Source organism: Plectrocnemia conspersa, unplaced genomic scaffold (genome assembly GCF_051122295.1).
Source record: "Plectrocnemia conspersa isolate PC_06_02 unplaced genomic scaffold, ASM5112229v1 ptg000012l, whole genome shotgun sequence".
Lineage (NCBI taxonomy): Eukaryota > Metazoa > Arthropoda > Insecta > Trichoptera > Polycentropodidae > Plectrocnemia > Plectrocnemia conspersa.
In genome coordinates this window covers 9,399,114-9,422,758 of record NW_028277176.1, presented here as the reverse complement: position 1 = coordinate 9,422,758, position 23,645 = coordinate 9,399,114, and the positions used below count along the sequence as shown (strand labels likewise).

At 28.4% G+C, this 23,645-nt stretch overlaps 1 protein-coding gene across 1 annotated transcript in view; it reads left to right on the top strand.

Moving 5' to 3' along the window:
* The first annotated feature begins 1,995 nt into the window (after nucleotides 1–1,995).
* Nucleotides 1,996–23,645, top strand: part of LOC148228141 (serine/threonine-protein kinase 32A) — a 98,461-nt gene continuing 76,811 nt past the window's right edge. The window contains exon 1 of the mRNA XM_088199502.1: nucleotides 1,996–2,145. The gene's annotated coding sequence lies outside the window, so the exon portion shown is untranslated. The remainder of the gene's footprint in view (nucleotides 2,146–23,645) is intronic.

The following is a 23,645-nucleotide window of genomic DNA, read 5'->3' as shown; positions in this document are numbered from 1 at the left end:
CTAATTATCTTTTATATAAAAAAAACCACAAAACCACTAGTCGGTTTATTTCAAACCAATGATTTACATACTTTCATTAATATTCGTGCTTTACATTATAAACTAACTAACAACACTTATTTAGTATTTCCTTCTATAGAGTAGTACATCATAATATGTATAATATATAACAAATTTGATATATTGGTCAAATTTTTCTTCTTAAGTGATTGTAGAGGTAATATATAGATTTAAAACTAGTATTGCAGCCAAGACAACAAACAATATACCGCATTTTAGCAGTTTAGCAGAAGCTTAATTTTCTTATGTATATGTTTCAAAATAGTTAAATATTAAAATCAAGCTGAGATCCAAGAACGTGACTCAATACTGTTTATTGATTTATGAAGTTCAAATATTTTATTAGTTCTCTGATCTATAGAACCTAAAATATTCCTGCTATTTTTCGCTTTAAAATAAAAAAATTGTCAGTAAATACTCAAAGAACGAATTATATTTATTATTGCACCAAAATTAATATGCGATGGTAGCAGGATGATGATTTTTACTCTCCAGCTGTTTTTTTCTTACTATTGCTTGAGGATTATTATTTATTCTTATATACACTTGGCCAGCGTGAAAGAGGTCAATTATGTTAATTTAGAGGTGTAATTGGATATGTTATTTTTCGTTTGTTTTTTTTGGTAAGATATTTTGTATCGTATGACCTTTAAAATTTGAGGATATGGTCGTTGTGATGCATTCAATTTTTTCTCACAATTCATTTCAGTAAAGACTTTTTAAATACAGTGGTTGTTGATTGTCGCTCTACTATCAACATCGTTCCCTTTTGTTAACAGGTTTTAATGTGGTTGTACGATAATTACAAAGGATAATTCATACAATGCTTAATTTGAAAAAGGTTTGTAGATTATTTGATGGCTTTTGAAAGTCTGCGTGGCTATTGTGCAATTCTGGTTGTTTTACCGATATATATTTAATTTAATTTAATTTATTTACTACTACATATCTGACAATCATAACACAACAAGTTTTCTAAATGCGTGATTAAGGCCTTTACACAAACAAGTTTTATTTTTTTATGTATATTATTAAATAAATATACAATTAATATATTCAAACATACACATACTTGTTCATCACACATATTGATCGACTCATATATACCAGTCGAGAGACACGCTATATGCGCGTTTGAAGTCCCACAAACTGTGCCCACGAACCTAACAGCCGTCAAGAAGCACGCTAAATTTTTACTTTCTTACACGATTCAAAACTAAACAAGAATAAGGGATGCGATCGTGGCTCTCTATGGCAGTCTAAGGCTTGCAGCTGAAAGTCGATTGATAGATTGTCGACACCACCCCATCAATAATTTAAAAATATGTTCCGTTGAGTAGACTTTACGTCGAAAATGCAATGAATTGTATCTCAACACTCTTAGTAAAATGTACACGGATAGAAATTCTAATACGACCCGTCTTTCCTCTTGTTCTGTTAGACAAACTATTGGTGTTTGAAGATTTCTAATGGTTATTGTTGAAACCCTCACACGTCTTTAAATACATGTATAGGCATTAAATATGCAATTTTAGCAGCAACTGCATAATGTCATGATTTATTAAGTGCATCTTTTCGGCTGCTCGTTTCAAAAGCCCGTCGTAATGTTCATGTGGTATATATGTTTGTATCTCAATATTTAAAACCAATTACTAATTTTTCCAAATATTATTAGCAGTAAAGTAACAAATAATCTATACCTTTAAAGCAATAGTTTAAATGAGAAATTTAAAACCATGTTTGGGATTAATTATTTTTTATTTATGTATGTGAAATGAGCCAACGTAGATTTGTTACGTTAAAGTGGTAGATATGTGCTAAGATATGAAACGTAACATTAGCGTAGAAAAAAATCGCAAAAATATCGGGAAAATTTGAAAACCGCTGGCTTTGAAGTACGGTCGTAGCTGCGTAGACGTCTACGAGCGTAAATCTAGTCGCGTTCGTAGCCCCACGGTGGAAGCACGTGTCCCTGTCGTGAATCAGTGTTTCCACAACATTGTCGTGTTTACATTTCACGACATATTTTTTTGCCTATGTATATTTATGTCATAATTCACGCTCGTCCTATTTCATCCCTCTACGGTATGTATATTTATATATATCACATGAATATATATTGTAATATGTACCACGAATTTAGTATATGTTTTGTGTGTGAATATATTTAAATATTATTTATATATGAAAATGAGACTTTTTGACACCACAAGCAAATATTATTTGCCTAACCTTGTGGATATAAGATATACAATCTTTTGCTTTCTATAGATACGTTTTTATCGATAAAAAGTACACAATTAAAATAAATTGTATTTTTATCTTGAATGGTATTTTTGATAATTTATTATGAAAATTAATTTATTTTAATTACGGGAAATCTAATTTATTTTAATTATGAGAGATTTCTTTTTTGTAAATATTTTCTAAAAGTAAACAGATTTGTGTATAATATATAAATCTGTTTGGGAAAGTAATTATATATTTTTGTATAGCTGTTGCGCATTAAATCGAGTCGAGTAACTATTTCTTATAATTTATAAGTACTAGTAATACTATATAAAACATGTTAATATTGAGAATCGGCAAATATTTACTAATTTATGAATAAAAAGCAGAAAGCTTAGTATTTTCTATATTGAATGTAATATTTATGCTTTAACTGGTTATTTAATAAATTCAGAGAGATTGCGTCTCGTTATACATATATACAGACGCACGAAATGCCCTAATTTATTATGTATTTGAATAAATATTGCTTTCTAAGAATATTCTTGTTTATCATGAATTGTTAATACAAAATATGTATATTTATTAAAGTTAATAGGCTCTTGAAATATCAACGGCTTCCTAATAAATTAGTATATTCGTAAATATTATACAAAGCATAGGTTTAAGCTTTTGAAAATATTTGCATATGCCAAAGTAATTATAGTAATAATAATTTCTAATTCACAGCTACATCTAAGGCTTTTAACACTGGTTTTTGATTATTTAAAAAATCATATTAAAATACTAGTATTTAATATATTAAATTATAATAAAGTAGAAAAAAAAACAATATTTAAAATACCCTGTAACAAAAATAAGGTAATATTTATTTTAAATAAATATATATTAATTTGTATGTTTAACGTGCTGGCATTAGTGTTCATTTTTATAAATTTAATTTAAATTTACACTTTTCTCAGTTGTCGAACGACGACGATAGACGGTCCAGAATCTTAACTAGCTTTTAATTTCAATTTACTGGATAATGCCACACAACAATGGTAAATATATTAACTATAAAGGATCGCATCTTATCATTTTAGCGTTAAAAAATTATAATTTAATAAATACTTTTAAAAAAATAATATATTATTAATTAAGGTAGTAGCTCTTATTGAATGCTTTATTTTAAAGAGGTGTAATCGATATTCAATGGGTTTTAATTATGGATTCTGAGTGCGAGAATATGAGATTATGTTCGAATGATAGATTTACAAGTATTTGTTATAAGTAGTACTTGATTTGTTACACGTAGAAAATGGACGTTTTTCTGGCAGCGATCGAATTTTAATATCGCAAATAAATAATAAACGATATTTGAAATGCTTTGTGTACTCTTATAGTTTAACTGTCAATAATTGCCCCAAATACTTTTTAATATCATTAGCTATCGACATATAATATATTGCGCCATTAAGCAAATTAATATCATATGGAAAAAGTTCCAATTACTATTTTGTTTTAATTAAAAAAGAAACGCACTCACAAAATAATTACATACTAATATTGATTAAAAGTTTCGTTTAAGGCAATAGTAGGTAACGTTTTAAGTAAGTGTATAAAATAATTTACTAATTAATTAATTTTATTTTTGTGGAGCATTTTTTATGTTCAAAATTAAATTTGAATGAATATTTAAAAAATTAAATTAAAACCGATGCATAAGAAAGAGTGCATCCACGCCAGATGTTAAAAAATATGCATGCTTTCTTGGAAGTATTTGCATAAAAAAAAATGTTTACGATTTTCTCAAGTACTCTAATTGCCATTATCTTTGCTTTGCTACTCTTTGCTTTGCTACGCTGTGGGAATCGGAAGATTGCGAAAATCTATAAGGGCTTTGCACAAAGATAAGCCATAATATTTGCCTGTCGGCGAAATTGTATTGCATTTTTTCAATAATCGAGTGGTTTTTATCTTAGCAACAAATTTTATTGCTAATTTTTTCTATGGTTCTGAAATTCTTTCGTAATTAGACGCTGTAATCAATCGAAGTAGAGCAATTAATTCTGGTAATGCGATTATTCCTGTATATTATAGCAAATAATATTTGATAATGAACCTACTGTATTTTAATAAATAATGATTATTTTAAAAATCACTATAAATAATACAATTTTATTGCTAAAATTTACAAAATATTGACAAAAAAAATTGCAAAAATAAAAACATATATCTGTAATAACTTATTGTATTAAGTATCTATATGTTTTTATTTAGCAAAATTTATAGAAAATTTTCGAGAAAATCGAGAATTGAAAATGAGAATTCTCATTTCTTGATAAATGAAAAACATTGATAAACCGGTACTCATATAAATATATATCTTGACTTTTCATGAAAAAACAGTGTATTTAAAATTTTCAGTTAATATTTTTCCAATCAATAAAACTGCTTTTGGTGCTAGATTCTATCGACACTACTATAAATTGTCCAAATGCTCTATTGGTTTTTATATGCACAGTGATTTTTTTGTAAGAAAAAATGTCACATCTTGTCATCTTTTATAATAAGATGATATTTTCAGTTCTTAACATTAATTTTAATTTATTGTATTAAAATGAAATGTTCCAAAGTTTTGTACAATTCAATACAACATCTCTTACGACAATTTTTTAGATCCCTTTTCTTGCTGTTAGTATCTATAACCGAATGTCTTCTTCTGAGTAATCATAGATCAATGTACATTGAAGGATCTAAGAGTGTCAGGTGATCTGACAGTTTGATGAACAAAAGTGATGAAATTGTCTTAGTCAATAACGAATTTCTCGTTAGGGTGTAAATTAGATTTATCCTTTTAAATACAACAGTTTTATGGACGTGTCTTTTAGAGAATGTATTCACTTAATTGCAGTCTGATTAAAAAGTTTTTTATTTCTACTTCTCAAATATTCAATTGAGTATTAATATCTTCAGGCCAATATTTTTGAGAAAGTACATAAGAATAATTCACCGAATCATTATTGCTATTAAGAAATTCGAGGAACTCTTTCAATTTTCTTGAATCTTTTTAATGAAGCAGAACTCCATTAAAGCGAAGATTACTTATAGAAGCAACAGCGCATTGCCGAAAGTGCGCAAAGTTCTGCCTTCTTTCATCAAAAATTTGTTCCATTTTTATTTTATCATTTGCCTTATACAGGTTCATGTTATGGTCCTATAGGTCCTAATTTAATTTTGATAATTCTTGTAGAGCTTCAAACATCAATCCTAGGTCCTTTAAAACTCTGTAGACCAAACATCAAACTTATAAAACTTTAAATATTTGTCAAAAAAAAATCTGTGTGAAAAAAGGACCTGTTTGAAAAAAAATGAACGTAGATTAATGATGAACCTTTAGAAGCAAAAATATTTTGGGTGGTCGATTTCAATTCTAACCGAAAATCGATATGTAAATACTGTTTCGTTTATGTAGATCAACCTGAACATCTGCCATTTAACCAGCAATACTTGTGCGTTGAATATATATATATATATGTTTTAAATTTACAGTAATACATGTAAATATATACTAATCGAATAAACCATTAAAGACGAGATAATGTTGAGTTAAAGTCGTCAGTGAATAATATCATCGATTTTCATTCAGCATCTGAAACCAATAGACATAGAGCATCCCCCAGAGTGTTTGAAGAAATGTGCCGTAAATTGCAAATAGTGATTCGGCGTCAAGGTTGCGAAGTTATTCAGATTTCATCTTAATGTTTCCGGGAAATTCGCACGGACGAGGCGGAAAATTCTAACGGCCGAGGAAAACTTTCCACTCGCATCTGTCGAAATTGCCATGTTATTGCGAAACTTTAATTTTACGCACAGCCGAGTCAACTTAAGAGTTAAATTTTGCACACGTACAATACCTACATGCTATTTTTTTTGGTTGCTAACTTTTCTGGGATATGTCGATAAAAAAAGGTTAACCCAATTAATTTTAATATAATGTTAGCCAGTTCGATTAGAGATTTAAAAAATAATCTAGATTAATAATTTGTTGCTTCCTATTAATTAGGTCTGAAAAACTGACATGCATAAATAAATAATGAGCCATTAGAACAACATTATTGAACTGAATTTATTCAGCTCAATTATTTTCAACTCAACAAGTTTTACGTTTCCCTTTTGGCACGCCTATGGATATGAAAAAACCGTACCACTTCGAATATTTTTCAAGGTGGCCTATCATAAATAAAATTTTTTTGCGGATCTTAACGATTTTTAAACAAGCACTTCAATGAGAGTAATGTTATTATTTTAAGTGTGACAATTCCATAAAAGACTCAATGGAAAATTAACGTTAGGCGATCCATAAAAATATGTATTGTTCAACAGCTGTTACATTCTAAGGGGTCCTATAAAACGCATGTTTACATTTTTTAATTGTTGAAAAATGATTTTTTTGGGGGTGATTTATTTGTATAAAAACCTCTATAGTTTTAAACATCGTACAAAATTAAACATTTATGTTATGTTATGGCTGTAACTGGCTTAAACCAAAAAGTCACAAAATATTTCTACCTCTACAAAATCGATTTTGTCTTGAGTCAAGACCATTTTTAGACGGCCTTGAAGTTCTTCGTTTATAATGAATAACTTACGCATTTGTAACTATTACTTTATATATAGATTTTGATAAAAATACAACATATTTTTACACTGTATAAAGTGAAGATTCTAAACGTCATATGATTTGACTGAACTTCGATAGATAACGCTACTTATAGTTATTTGTATTTTGCTTGCAGTTCTAATGCCAGCCCGATACCTTAAGACTTTAAATATTATCCAATATTATTAATAAAGTCTAAACACACTCATTTTAAGATGTATAATACATTTTCATATCGGTTAATGGCATGTCGTAAAAATAATAAAAATAAAACATTTACCCAAAGAGGTTCACCTAAATCGGGAGATTGCGTACATTTTTCCCTGGCCAACTTTTTTTATATGGGTTTCTCGGTAGTATTACTCCTTATAAATGTAATGCCTTTTGCATTGGTAATATTTTATCAGGCATTACAATTCGCGACTGTGTGTATGTGCGTGATCGTATTTTCGAATCCATGTTTCGCATTAGTGACTTCGATATTAAGGCACTTTGTGAATTCAACTTTGAATTAAGTAGGTACGTGATTCCATTAAAAAAAATTTAAGCACTTTAAAGTATTCAAAATTAAAGTAAACGTTGCATAAAACTTCTATACTGCTATTCTAACGTCGTTAAATAAAAAAAATCGCGATAATCATTATATTGAAAAAGAAAGCTCAATAGCTGATATTAATTCCTCTATAAATTAACGAAACAATACTATAGCTTCCTGAATATATTAATTCTATTTTTATTTTTATTTTTAATACATATAAGCTGTATTATCTCATTATTAAAGAATTTTTAATACCAGATATGTACGACCTAGCTCGATTTTATTCAATCATCACGATTAGGAAAATCTAGATAAGCCTAATCTGTGATGATCGATCGGAATTATAATTATATAATAATTATTAATTCTCATCTTCCAGACACGATAGAAATTTAAAAACACGATGGTCCGTATGGGATTCGAACTCAGGTCTTTCAGGACTTATACCATTCGTCTATTGTGCATATGAAATTAATTTAGATTTAAATTTAAGCTGCTTTAATTTACAAATTGTATTGTCTTCGATATGTTAATAAATAAGCAAATGGGAATGAGTGACAAACAACTACCTGAGAGTTAAATGCATTTTTCATGGTGAATTTAAGTTCACTATATCATGAGAGGAGCATTTAAAATAACTATTAATGCTGAAAGATATGAATAATTTGATAAAATTTATTCTTTATGAGTATTTATATAATACGGTCGAAGCCAGTTACGAAAGATAATACAGAAAGAGTTTATGACATAGTAATCTAAACGGAATATCCCTTAGTAATAATTATATTTAACCGATATTTTAGTAATAATTTAATTAAACATGCTACAACAAAAACATGTCTAAATAAAAACCTTAATGCATTGCTATTTTTAATATATCAAAATAATATTCCATAAACTAAAATTTTATAAAAAAAATATTTTTAACATTTTAAAGTAAGTTATATATATACATCATATACATAGTAAACATTATTTTATATTACTATTAATTACAATATTTGTATTTATTATGTATTATACAATACTATATTACTGGAATTAGATTCTCATTCTATTTAAACACTACATTTTTTATGTGTACAAAAAGTATATAGAAATAATATACAAGGTTTTGTATTAAAATTGTAGTAAAGCTCTTTTTATATTGAAATACATATTGTAGATACATACTTTTTTATTGCTTAATTGCAATGTAACTTTCATTTTTATATATATTGATTATAAAATATTACCTATATCGATATTTATTCACATAACAAATATTCATATATTGAAATATTATCGAAGGGAATAAATAATTGAGGGTATCATATGTAAATCAATTTAAGCAATTATAAATCATCTTAAATACACAATCGTCAGATACCAAATCCAATAAGTCAGCATAAAAAATAAATATAGTCGGTTAAAGCAAATCCTTCTCATAATAAACCAGCTGAGAATTTGGATCTAAAGTTAACCGCGCCTTTGTGGCATCAGCTTTAGCTAAGCTGGTGCAACAAAGGGACGATTATCTTTCGGAATGGAAATCACGCGCTGCACCTTGCTAAAGCAGTCTATTTTATCTTTATTTGAATTAGTCAAAAGATAAGCCGAATGTGATTGGTTAAAGCTCTTAGAACTGAACTGTGAGGATCAATGATTGAGAACCGCAGCCACAGATCATACAAAGCAAACGTGCTCTCAAAACAAAGGGTATTATTGATGACGTGAGCACAGTAGTGCAATATAGTATCATGATATAATAATTAATATTTAAATTAGGATTCTGGATACTCAGTATAACATCATTGGTCAGTCGAAACATGAATGTATTACAAACACCTAATTTATTCATACTTTACCACTGCGACGGCGACGGCACAATTTAATTGCTTTTGACGTGGATTTTTGACTTCTGAGAAAGGATAATTGTTTTTTGCGCTTTCCTATTGATTAAAATTTGGTTAGATATATATTCATTTGATTCACACTTATTGTAAGTCGTATTATTGCTATAAAATGTCTTAATATGAACGTTAGATTACAGAGCATGCTCACTAAGACGGCACGATTTTATTGCTTTTGTCGTAGATATTTAACAGTGACGTCATTTGAAGGAAAAGGGGGTAAATTTAAAAAATCAAGTTGCAAAGCTTAGGTAGAAGTGTTTGGTAAAGTGTCTGTGGTTCTGAAGTGTGGTTTTAGGCGCTGTATATATATATATATATATATATATATATATATATATACTCGGTCAGCCTATGCGGAGGTTTAGTGCTCGCCCACTATACGCTGCGACGGCCAATCATGAATATCTAAAAATGTACATGGATTTGTTATTAATTGTCTGTTTTCTTACTGAATATTTTTTTAAAAACTTTTTAAAAATATATTCAGTAGGAAAACAGACAAATAATAATTTTCTATAAAATATTGTACGGTCTGGATTAAATATATGTATATAATACTATAATATTTCAATACGGTCCACATCTTCTAGCAGAATTTTCACCGCAATGGTGACGACACAATTTGATTGCTTTTGACTTGGATTGTCGGATCAGAGATCCCCTTGAATTTGACTAGAAAAGTGTATGTCATTTAATGAAATACTATGAATTTTAATTAAAACGAAATATTAAATGAACGACCACTAATTGGCCAACTTTTTCCCTCCTCTGAAAAAAAGTGAAACGACATGTTATAAATTGTGAAATCCTATAACTGGTTGGTTGGCTATTGATTAGTCGTTCGTCAATGAATCTGTGACCACGCGTTTAAAACCGACAGCGATAACTATTCCGAGTGTAGGATGATACGCAGACGCCAATGGACGCGTCCTGACACAGATCGATACAAATTCCAATCTGGCAAAATCAAAATAACAATTCTCTATAATTTCATTGCGGATATCGGTACGAGAGAGTCACGAAAATGTTGTCCTACAATGTTGTAAATACATATATTATATATAATTTTTAGACTCAATACCATAAAAGAGTATTATACAACATGATAATTAAATTAAGGGTTCAGAACCATGTACATATATGGTTTGCCGCTAGAACATTGAGCCACTTACTCACACTCGCTACATTTCACGATTCGGACACTCATTAGACTCTGTTAGAGGTTTTCTACGTTACTCGTGCAGACTCAGGGGATTTAAGGATATCTAAACCATTTCACAAGATAACTGCTTACCTTCATTTTGACACCTTTGTTCAGCGCTAACTTATTTCGTGTAATATACATACATACATATACGTTTCATTCGACTGACCCGTTTTTTAAGTTATTTTATAGTTTTATTTTTATCACCTCAGACCATTCTTTCTAAATTAAGTTTTTAATTTTATGCAACAAGTTTACAATTATTCTAGAGCAGGCGTGAAAATCTTAAGTCTTGAAAAGTTTTGTGTTTGCATCAAATTAAGTAAAATTGCGTTTCAGGTCAGATATTGCCAACCTTTCGGTTGTAAAGGATGTTCTAATTGGCGAATTCCGACGTGTTACCTGAAGGGATGTATCAGGAGGAAGAATTAATGTAATTCGGGTTAGGCGTTTTCAAACAAAGTTCTCCGAATGATTGCCCTTTAGCCAAATTGTCGGGGAACCCTCATGAACCTTCATTTGAATACCGTCATTGTGTGTAGTTTCGCTTTGTTGTTAAACTTTGATCGTATTTATCAAATTTAATATTGTCTAATGCGACGCGGCTTTGGATAAAACAGTCGTTTGAGAGCCATAATTAATATGATCGGATTAAAAATGTGTTTGAGGATTTCATTGTACGTATTAATAATGTAACATCACATCATCGTGACATATAAATTTACTCAAAATAATATAATTGAACATATATGTATGTATAATCAAATCCATATTTTTTTTAGTAAAAACTAATGTTTTTATTAATAATGATAAAAAAATCACATATAAAATATTTTTTATCCCTAAATGGTAATTTGTAGAAATATTGTTGAATCATATAATGAATTTCGTTATTAATGTAGCATATTCAAAAAGCGTATTTCGAAAATTACAGTACGTGATTAAAATAAATTAGGCGCGACCTTATAAAAACTTTTGTAATAATAAAGCTTTTAGAAAACAAATTCTTTTTGGCGAATAAAAGCTTACTACCTAGGTGTAATCTAACGTTCCTTTTCATTGCCATTTTTAAGAAGACAATAAGAGGACAAAACAAAGGCACATACTACAAATATATCTCTCTTAATTTCCTGGGGATAGAATTTAAGAGAGGGGAAAAAAGGTCGAGAAGATTGAATGAATTTAAGAACACCCCTAGGGATAGGTTAGGAAGGTTATACCAGGTCACGTGGGAATTATGGGACTCACAAATTTACTCACGAATATTTGTGTATTATTTTTTATTATATATTTATATATAATCCTTTCCTATTGTAAGGGTTTAATGGTTTCTCGATGTTTTTTATGGTGTATTAGACAACTTTACAGTTTATGTGTAATTAATTATTGCGTGCACAAAAGCATAAAAAAATGCCACTCCTATCTATTCTTTTACACATGTTTTTTTTGTTGTCATTGATAAGGTTTTTTGCCATGTTTAATATTTTAAAAGCGTATTATTTAAAATAATATATCTAGATATTATTTTAATTAACTGAATAAATTCATACAAAAGTTACGTAAATAGGATTGTGATTGAATAAAAAAAAATTAGATGATAAACGCATGACCTAGGGCTGCGTTTTACTGGCTACAATATTCTGGTAAGGCGTAGCGTACTCTTTTTGTGTGTAGGCAGGTTCTAAGGGCGCCGATTAGGAACTCTACGGATTGACCATTCTGTGGTGCACATTATTACATCCATCCTTGCGAGCAACCATTCTTCCTTTGTGGCTCAGATAACCGTTATTGGCTGTCTTATCTTAGAGCTGTCTTAGAAGTGAATTCTGGTAATTTATCATCAAAGATGAGTCTTCCCCTATCTCGCCACGTCTTCAAAATTTTGTTTTTGAGTTTGTGTTACCATAAATACAAAATAAAAATGTTTAATTTATGTATAAAAAACGCCGCTTTTACAACTAATACCGACTAACAAAAATTAATTTCATTAAAAGTCACAGGCTTACAACAAAATTTACAAAAAATAATTTAAATAATTATTGGAGAAGCCAATTTCCATGTTCGAAAATTTAGCAATTAAATAAAGAATGGTTTTTGATATATAGATGCCTTAAAAAAAGATACATTATACAATACATTGCTTATAATGAAGCCCATATTCACAGCAGAAAATAAGGCTTTTGTGCCGCAAAAATTATTGAATCAAAACTTTGTACAAAAGTAAACATTTAATGCTTCATTCTATTTTAAATATATATTTTTAAAATATAAATAAACAGATTGGATATTTTTTATAACATAAATATGTACCCTTATTTGTAACTTAATTTGTACATTCGAAGATTTTATTGTCTACTATTATAATATATTCGAATTACAAATATTTAGAAATTCAAATGTACATTGTTTGATGTTTGTATGTTTGGTTCATTGACTTAAATTCGTCTGTAAATAACATTTATTAAATTTTCTATGAGAATTTCTGTGAACCGTGTGAAACGAACAAGGTGTGACTATGTATAAAACATATCAATATACTTTGCTACAATAGAATATGTAACGCGCTACATTGAGTCATTAAACATTTATGAGCAAATGGAAAACACACACTGACTGAGAAATGAAGGGTTTTTATTTGTTTATTTACGTCCATCGCTAAAAAATCATATATATAAATCCAATACGCAACACCAGCTAAATAAATTATATTTATTATTGAATGTATATAAAATGAAAAAATATATTCTGAATCTGGGGTTCTGACACAATAGCAAATTAGTAATTATTTGCAAAAATTAAAATTTTAATATGGCACAGAGCTTCAGCGACGTGCTAGCTAGAATACACTCAGACACTCAAAATGCGGCGGTGTCTTTGATGGGGAAATCCGGTTAAGGACTAGAGGCTGACAAATGCCAGGTGTTCAGTATAAAAAAAATATCATCTTTGTGGTTGATTAAAATATGTGGACAATAACTTGGGAAATTAAAGTTTTGCTGCTATGCTTGTTTTTGCATTGATTAGTAGAAATACTAAGAAATTAAAAAAAATACTTTATTGCGAACTGCTTGGAAATCTTTTGAAGATAACCCCTTAAAACATTATTGGATTTAAATATTTCTTCGGAAACTAATTGATTTAATTAGTAACACATAAATAAAAATATTTTATTATAAAGTAAATTATTAATTTACTCTCTCAAATTCTGCACGATAAAATTATTAAGGATGACTTAATTTTTGTGCAATAAAACTCAACTTTTCGCATAGTAATATACCATGACTTTTACGTGTCTTTTTTCTGGTCGGATCCTTATATCATCATGTCATGTTAATACTCATCGGTAATTAATTTACTTAGCTTTATCTCCACAAAAAAATTTAACTTGTCTAGTAACGAGTGAATAGATCAGATTTTTTAAATTGTCTGCTTATAATAAAAGTTATTGTTTATATGAAATATCATAATAAAGCACAGCAATGAACTGTGATTGAATTTTTGCAACAATTTACAACATATCTCTTTCGAATCAATTTAATAAATATTTTATTTTGCATTATAAATTAAATTAAAATATAATTAATTTAATAAATAATCAAAGTCATAAATATGTATGTAGCGGGCTTATTGGATAATTTTAGAGACTTGTTTATATTTCTTACATTTTACTACATAATATAAAATATTAAATACATATTTTTTCCAAATATCAATAAATACTGCATCATAAATTCTTTCATGTTATTATTTAAGTTTTAAATATATATTATACAGAAATTTTGATATAGTAAATAAGTATTAATTAGTGAACTAATATAATAGCGTCGGCTCGTTACTGACTAACGATGAGTAATTGATACGACTATAGTTAATAATACTACTGTATTATTATTTTTTACATATTATTTAATAATAATTAAAGTTGTATAAAGTATATATGATATAATTTTCAATAATTAGTCAATTGATATAAATGATTAGTGTTAATCTTATATATATATATATATATATATATTGTATATACGTATTATTCAATTATTATACTAAAATTACATTAAAATTGTCAGAATTTGCATATTATGTATAGTAGTCGAAATATTAGGCTGAATTGTGTATAAAAAGATGTTTAGTTAGGTTTTTCGAAGCAATTACCGTAATGATAAAATCAAAGGTACTCGTAAAGCGTTTATGTTAAACGTTGAAAAATCGTTAGGCAAATCGAAGGCAAATAGCAATGTGATTTTGCCATCTGTGACAATTTTATATAGGCGCTACAAATATATTTATGTAAAATATTCAGTACCTAATATGTGTACGTATTTGTCAAAATACATAGACGTCATAATATATTACGTGAAAAATGCCAGCAGTGTATTTTTTGCAGGGCGAAATGACCACAGCCATTAAAATCTTTTGTGACTGAAAATCCCTTCTGGGTGAATAAGTAATGATTAAAAGGGACCTTTTATTTTTCGACGCTTTGGTGATTTTTTTTCTGTGTGCATAATATTTTCCTTTTGACCGGATAAACCTTCGGATTTTTTGTCTCCTCTTGAGATATTTAAAGCGATTTACATAAATGGTAATTTAATTTTTTCGATACAAAGTGTGCTCCGAACAACTAAAATTAAAACGTATCCTGCCCAATTTATGCTTTTTTACGAATAAGAAAATTCATATTATTGCCTTTTATATTACCTATAGTAGGTAGTAAGCTATAAATTGTTAGATTTATCATTAAATAAGTTTCAAATCTAACGTTAAATAATATTAAATGTTTTCTTCTGGAAATATTTAGTCAAGTTGTAAACATATTTTAAAATGAATTGAAAATGTTAAGTAGTTTTTTATAGATTAAACCATTTTGTCTATCATTACATTACCATTAAATTTAAAAAATATATTTAAAAAATCAGAACAAAGCAAAAATAATATTTAAAACTCAAAAAGTTGAGGGTCCGGTATTCGCGTTAGCTTCGGTACCTCACGATAGTGAGGTACCGACAGCTAGTTATATTATAGATGATATTGGAAAAAAATTAATTTAAATACTTAAAATGATTACTTGTTAAATTTTCTAAGAAATCGTAAGCCCTATACACCCAATACATAGTTTAATAAAGAATATTTTATGTCAAAATCACACTAAATTTATATTTTTATTAGTGAAATAATGTGTATATACTAGCCGTCACGTATTGCAGCAGACTCAAATTGAGAAAGCTCACATAGAAGCTTTAGAAATATATAGTATACATTCATATCATACATACATTTAACCATTATTCGTATGTCGATTGAAGTTTTTTCTTTGAGAAGCCATTAAAATTTACTTGAAGGTAATTTTTATTAATTATTTAATGAAATAAGGCTTTCTTAATTAATTTTCATCACGCGATATTGTATCATATTAACATTTCGAGAGACTTGTCGGTTATGGTTAATTTCTATTCATTACATGAGTTTCGTAAGCTTCTTTAATCGAGTTACTGAGCCTCTATATATGTTTGACATATAATATGTATTAAATATATTTTTTAAATTTAAAGCTCAAACTTTTAAAGAAAGTATTTTATTATGTCATTTTTACGGGCCCAAAGTTTTGTGAAAATGAAATTCGCTTTAAAGTTTTTTTCTTTTCATACAATATATAAATAATCCACATAACGTATAGCATAAACAAACAATTTTATTATTTATTAACGGATTTCATTGCACATTCCAGCACAAATATTTAAAGCTTGAAACTTTTTTAATAATTATGTACGATTATATTGAAACCCACTTATGAAAAAAATCCTTATACTTAAAGTATTATTTGTTTTATACATACAATAAACAGAAAATTCCGTAACGAGCATACCCACATTTACGTGAAGGTTTGCTTAAACGATAAAATCGAATTATTGGAAAAGGTTCCAAGAACACGTTTCTACAGCTTGATACCCAAGCAAAAGGTGTTTCGAAAGGGTTTGGCACACCTGAGTTTCGCTTAAAGTTTCCGCACATAAACACCGATTGATAAACTTACGTAACGAAAGCTTCAAACGCTGAATCGAGATGGTTGTCGAGATAGCTATCACCGGTAAAACTAATTTAAAATACGTTTAAGTTCGCAAAAATATTGTATAATATAATATTAAAAATTCATTGAAAAATATTATCATTATGTAGGCTAAAAAGATAAATAAAGCCTTTGGATTGTTTTAATTAAAATTATCTGAATATACAAAATGTTTTAACAATATAATTTATTTCACTGTTTTACTGGTAAATAATAATAGCGAAATTGTGTATTGAGTAATAACTACATGAATCATAGTCAAAATGTTATCGATTTACTATGGTCATTTTTTATCTTGTCATTTTCTTGTATTATATATAGTTAAATCTACGTTTTTCAAGCTCTTCCACTTTAAAATCTATAGCTAGAATAAATATTTTTTACATGGATATAATTTTGTTAATTTATTTTTGTATGTGGTATGTGATACTAAAAGGTGGTCCACAAGTTTGTTTAATGTGATATTAATGCCTTAATGTACATGAACTCTTAAATACCACTAAATAAAATCGTAGAGTATATACCTTGCAATTAAACTATGGCAACATAGGAAAAAGGAGAGCATTGGTAGGTTAGGTAGGTCTTAAGTTGTCACACCTCCCTTGGGAAAGATCTTACGATCCACGCCTTCCATTATTCTGGGCTTAACCATATGGTGAGTTTGCATTTTTTAGGTCCTGGACTAAAGAAATGCATACTCATATAAATGAACATAGACACTAGAAATAAAACAGTTTTAAAATCAATAGTTTTAGTAGTTTTAGTACACACCTATAAATAACAACATCAAAATCACACGAAATGCAGTGAATATAATCGTTTTATGGGAAGGAGATAAAACATTATTATCGAGGATTATATATTCCAATTGAGCAATAATGAAAACTTCTACTTGTTTAGATTATAAACATCATTTTTCCACTTAAAAACATGTTTTCTCTATTTTTCATCATAGCAAATATACATACAGGGACATCATTTGGGGAAAGCAGGTGGGGGATTATGCCACCTTGATTTTGACCAAAAAAATGCATGTCATTTAAGAAAATACTATGAATTTTAATGAAAGCAATATATTAAAAAAAACTACCACTGACTGGCAAACTTTTGCTCTCACTTGGAAAAAGCTAAAATGCTTCTAAACCAGAAATTTTCGGGTAATCCCTAAAAAAAACTCAAAAAACAGTCTCGAACCTATCCTGATTTTTTTTAAATATGTCATTTCAGTAAAATCATATCGGAATACATTTTCACTGGTAGATATATGTTTTTTTTCAGTGCTAGTAAAATAATATAAAAAATTATTTTCCATACGTAGTAATATTATATATACATTTACATACCTATGCGATGTATAAAAGTTACAGTGAATATATATTTTTCGGTTAAGTTATTTTTAATATAAAAGTTCAAATACATTTTCACCAGTAGATATATATTTTTATTAGGGAAAATATTATTTAACTGATAGGCGCTAATATATTGCTCTGAAACTCAATTTGGCAGTTGCGAAACGTCCATTTGCTGTTCAAACCCAAACCTAACCTACAAGAGTTAACCAAACCCAACTTGACCTAATGAAAGTTCTAAAACTAATCATGGCTTTTGATCTTTCATTAAGTCCAAAATACAAACTAAGCCAACTCAACTCTCAGGGTAAAATACGCAGAAGAATAAGCATCTCGCATATTTTCTGCATTTCGATAATACACTATATTTTTAAAATATGATAGCTCTGATAAACTTCTGATATGAGAGTATTAGACAAAGTATATACAAATCAAATTTTAGTCAATAAGAGGGCACAAAAACAATTATCACTTTTTAGAAGTTAAAAATCCACGTCAAAAGCAATAAAGGCGCCGTTGCAATGCGACGGCTACGGCACGATTTTATTGCTTTTGACGTGGATTTTTTACATCTGAGAAGGAATAATTGTTTTTTACGCTCTCATTTGTTTTGATATGCTTCGTTTGATTCTTACTTATTGTAAGTCGTAATATTGTTATAAAATATCTTAATTTGAACGCTAGATAACAGATCGTTTTCACTGCGTCAGCACGATTTTATTGCTTTGGACATGGATTTTAAACAAGGACGTCATTTGAAGGGGTGGCGGAATTTACCCATAAGTCGCATGACAGTGTGGAATGCTACTCGAATCTCGGCCGACTTCTGCTAACTTCGAGAGAGTGTAGAGCAGGCATAACGTTTAAAACAATATGTAGTGCGTTACTTTTATGCGTTACTAACATTTTATTTCAGTCATTCAAATCTTAAAACAATTAATGGTGGACCCAAATAAGAAAAAAAATAACAAAACTTGTTAAATTAACATAACGCTAAACACAATTAAGGACAGAATATACATTATCAAAAATAGTTGTACCCCAAAATATTGTCTCTAAAAGAGCAGGTTGTGAAAATACAGATTCCACTTTTGTCAAACTTATACGGTTCTGAAAAAAATATCTGCTTCAACCACATGGTTTGTAGATTACTCAAGAGTATGGATGTTGATCTTCACCAATTTCACTGATTGTATATAAGCTAGAACCCTGTTATAGAAAATCACCGGTTCGGTATTTTTATCAGAACGGAATCGACCGAAATCAGAGAGAAGCAGCTGCTTTAATTTTTTCAAAACCTCTAAGAATATGTTTTGATCTTTAAGATGACTTATGATTCAACACCGCGACATAGCACGTATCATAATTTTTATTTGAAAATAAACGATTATGCCATATACAGGTATCGCACAATAAGCTTTATGTTGATAAAAGTAAAAGAGCGTGATATACGTGTAGGTGTAGTAGATATTAACGCTAATGCAAGACATTAAAGACAATAGATGAGTTCATCTTACTTTATGTGACATCCACGGTACAGCGAGGGTGGATTACGGACGATAGGCGCGACGTAAATAAGTACAGATAACATAAACATAAGAAAATAAAATAGAGCAAAGTAAAAAAACATAAAAAAGGAATTTAAATGTTAACCTTGAATATTAGTTGAATATGGTACGCCGAGAACAGCCAGTTTAATATAATATAAATTCTTACTTTTTTATGGTAAGCTACTTATTGTTTAAACCATTTTGTATAACTAGATATTGTAATTTAGATTTATATTTTATTTTAGAGAATTAAACCAATTCATTTCAATGATATATTTTTCTTCTGACGCTATGAAATTGCCTTTCGCTTTGAGAGTGTTCTGTATATTTATTTTTTCTTTGTTTCTCACAGGATGGTATCAAACGCGCTCAGACGAAGAGGTATGCCTTATTTCGAACATATACTTATGTATACACGTAAGCGAAAAAATGATACAATTTATTTGTAAATATACCTTTGATATATAGATGTAATACTAATGTGTAAATCATTGATTTATAGAATATATTTTTGGATTAGATTTAGAGTTACAATTTCAGTATCGAGACAAGTAAAGGATTGGAGTTGGTATGTGCTTAAAGAGTTCTATTAGTTTATATATATTTAGTATAGGCTTGTAGTTTAAGAATATGATTTTATTTTGAAACAGTTATATATATTAATAATAATAATATTTGGAGATGGATCATAACGAAGCATAGAAGAATATTTGATGGTTTTTTGTATATATTTTTAAAATTGTGAATTGGGACACAAGAACGTTAGAAAGCAATATATGTACATATGTTTAGTATCCGTAATTATAAATTTGTAATCCATAATACTATGTTAATAAGCTACAGAAAACACTTTATTTATATTTAAATACAGAAGTTGTTTTCCAATAATAATTACTGCATTACCGATAGTTATTACTTTTGCTCTTTACACATATATTCTCGCTCTCTATTGAATCGTAAAGTTTAAATTAGGTCCAGATTATGAATCAAAACCAATTAAAGCGAACAATGTGAATGCTATCTAGCAATATATTAACGCTTGTGCAAGTCGCATAACGTCGTTGTCTGAAAACAGAGAATTTGATTATAAAATAAATTAGATAGATTAATGTCCGTCTTATTAATTTGTAAATATTTAAAATAAATAATTTTATTAACTAATATACAATAAATAGATTACATATGATTTTATTTATATTTTACCTAAACTTTGACTTTTATTTATTACCTTTCATATGATCGCTAAACAGATACGATTTAGATAGAACGCAGTGATGTAACTAGATTTATGCCTTTAGGCCCCAGGATAGAAATAAACGCAACATCAAATTTATTACAAACATATTATATTGATCTTATGTATGCACTAGAATAATTAATAAATAGCTAGAAATTTGCTATGTATATTAAAAAATCAATAATAAATTATATAATTACAAAATTAGTCGTTTATCATTAAATGGCAGGTGATAGTATATTATATCTAATATTATTAAGTAACGCATCTATTGTAAAACAGAACTTAATGAAGAGTTAAGAATATGAAAATTCTCAATACATTCTCAGAATTTATAAATAATATTTAACAAAAAAAGTATGGCTTTGTGGTGAGACAAATATTTGAGTCACTTAACTCATAATAAAAGCATCATAAATACATGTTTATGTTACAGTTACTAGCTAGGCCAGTTAAAATGTAACGAATATTAATTAATTTACAATTCATAAGTGGATGATCTGGAACACGTATAGGATTTAACAAGAGTCGTTCATAAATGTCAGTTAAAGACCACCACTTACGTAGTTCAATTTATATGTTTCACGACTGTAAAATAACAGTTAGTTTAATGAAATTTTCACTATTAAGATATATATCTACTGAAACCACAGTTGAAATATATTTACATGTATAACACATAAATAATGACATTTTATTTAAAGGAATTAAAGTTTAATTTCTTATAAAAATAATGTAGTTTTACCAAATTTTAATGCTGTGTGGCCAATTAGTATTAAGTTAATAAGTAAATTTTCCAAATATTCACATAGCGTTAATATTTGTTTTTCAATATTTTCTCAACAGAAAGAAGCAGTTCAATATAAAATATATACATAACTGATATCCTACCATCAAAAGTTTCAGTAGAAAGTAACCCGCGGGGTCTAAAAGTTTGGTCATCCCTAAGATGGATGATAAATAATATTTCTAAATCCGATCTCACACACGTGAAATAAATTGAAAAACGTGGTTATAACGTTCCCAGAATAAATTATTACTGTGCAATAGAGGAGATCAAAATAATGTGTGTGTGATTTTTCATTTTTGCTTTTTGCAGAGTTTCATTTATTTGCACACGACCACGAGACAGGGGCTCATCTCAATGTGGGAACATGTGTTTAACGCGCTCGGTAGACAAAGACATTTTTTTCGTATTCTATTTTTACGTTAAAGTTACCGTGTGCGATCGATAAACGTAATATTGGAGAAAATCTCAAATAAACCGTCTATAAAATTATCTTCTCGTAAATTTCGATACACAGCTCGTACACATTTTATATTTTTGTCAAACAATTCTAACGCGTTTTTTAACATGCGTTATTATTGACAGCTGTCTGATTTACAGTGCTGCCAACATAGAAAACTTGAATTGTATCAACCTGTACATAAATAAATTTATGAAATTGGAAAAATAAAATATTTTATGTACTGGATATAATAATATAAAATTATTATATGCGCAATTTCAATATATAGTTATATATATATGTATTTATATGAAAGAAAAAAATCTTGTGTACTGAAATTACATAATTCCCGGGACTCTAGAAAGTGCCGAAAAATAGAATCCCCGATATATGGTATTACGAAAATAAATTAACCGACAAGGCCGTATATTTTGTGGTGGTAAGCTTTCGAAGCTTATTGAGAGCATCTGTTTTAAGCTAATAACAATTTATTAAAATCTGAGGCGAATTTTACACATATTTGTTTAGTTTACATGACTTAATCGCATAAGCGGATTCGGATGACCATTTCTCTTAGGATCAAATAGCGCAACGGTAATTTAGGTTAAAAATAAAATATAATATTTTCCAAGAAACTAAAGCAAACAAAGAGTAGAGGATTGTTGTAGTTACAATAGGTAAATATTTTAGGAAATCTAGATAATATATTATAATAACATATATTGCACTTATTTTTACTGCAACTCTCGATGTATTTATCTAAAATCTAATAATAAAAACGAAAAAGAAAATATATTTATTAAACGCATTTTAAAACTAATCAATAACTAGGAGAATGTATTAAAATTATTTTTTACATATTCATGAATCATACTAAAAAAATGTTTTTTATTTATATACCTTTTTCGTTGTTTTTGTAAATTGTAGCATTTATTAATTTATTGAAACGGGCATAACTTATGTGATTAAACTGCATTTTTTTTTTAATTTTGCATCTCATACTTGAAAAACTTCACTACTATTCACGTAAATGTTGTTCATGTATTGTAGAGCATTGCAGATATAATTTTATAGGCTTAATAACTTATTTGTTAATTATAATTTGACACCAGCGCTTTTTATAATCTGCTAATAACTCAAAACTGACTAATCAACGCTAGAAAATAATTAAATTTCTTCGTACAAATATTCTGTCATCGCCAGAATCGAACCAATTTAAATGCCATAAGTGAGCCTTTCGTTCAAAATATAATTAAACGGCGAATGAACATAATATTTTAAGATACACTCACCGATGACTAAGTGCTCTCAGGAGAGAGCGAAATATGTACGTATTACACTATTACGTGTATAAGAAAATGCTTTTGTAGTTCGATACTACCATAAAATCCCAGGGGTAATAAGACCTCGTCAAAATATACTATCGTGATAACATAATATTCAAGGTGTTTAAGTTTAAAGGCTGAATTAACAATTCACTTATGAAAATTTTACAGGAGTTGACGGCTATGTTCCGGTGTACATCAAAGGGAGCCTATTTTTGTTCGTCCTTTGTGAATTGTAGTGAAACGTGTAGCCTTAATGGAGCTCCCAAGCCACTCAAATATTGAAGAATCCACTAATTTGGTTTCACGTGTGTTGTTGA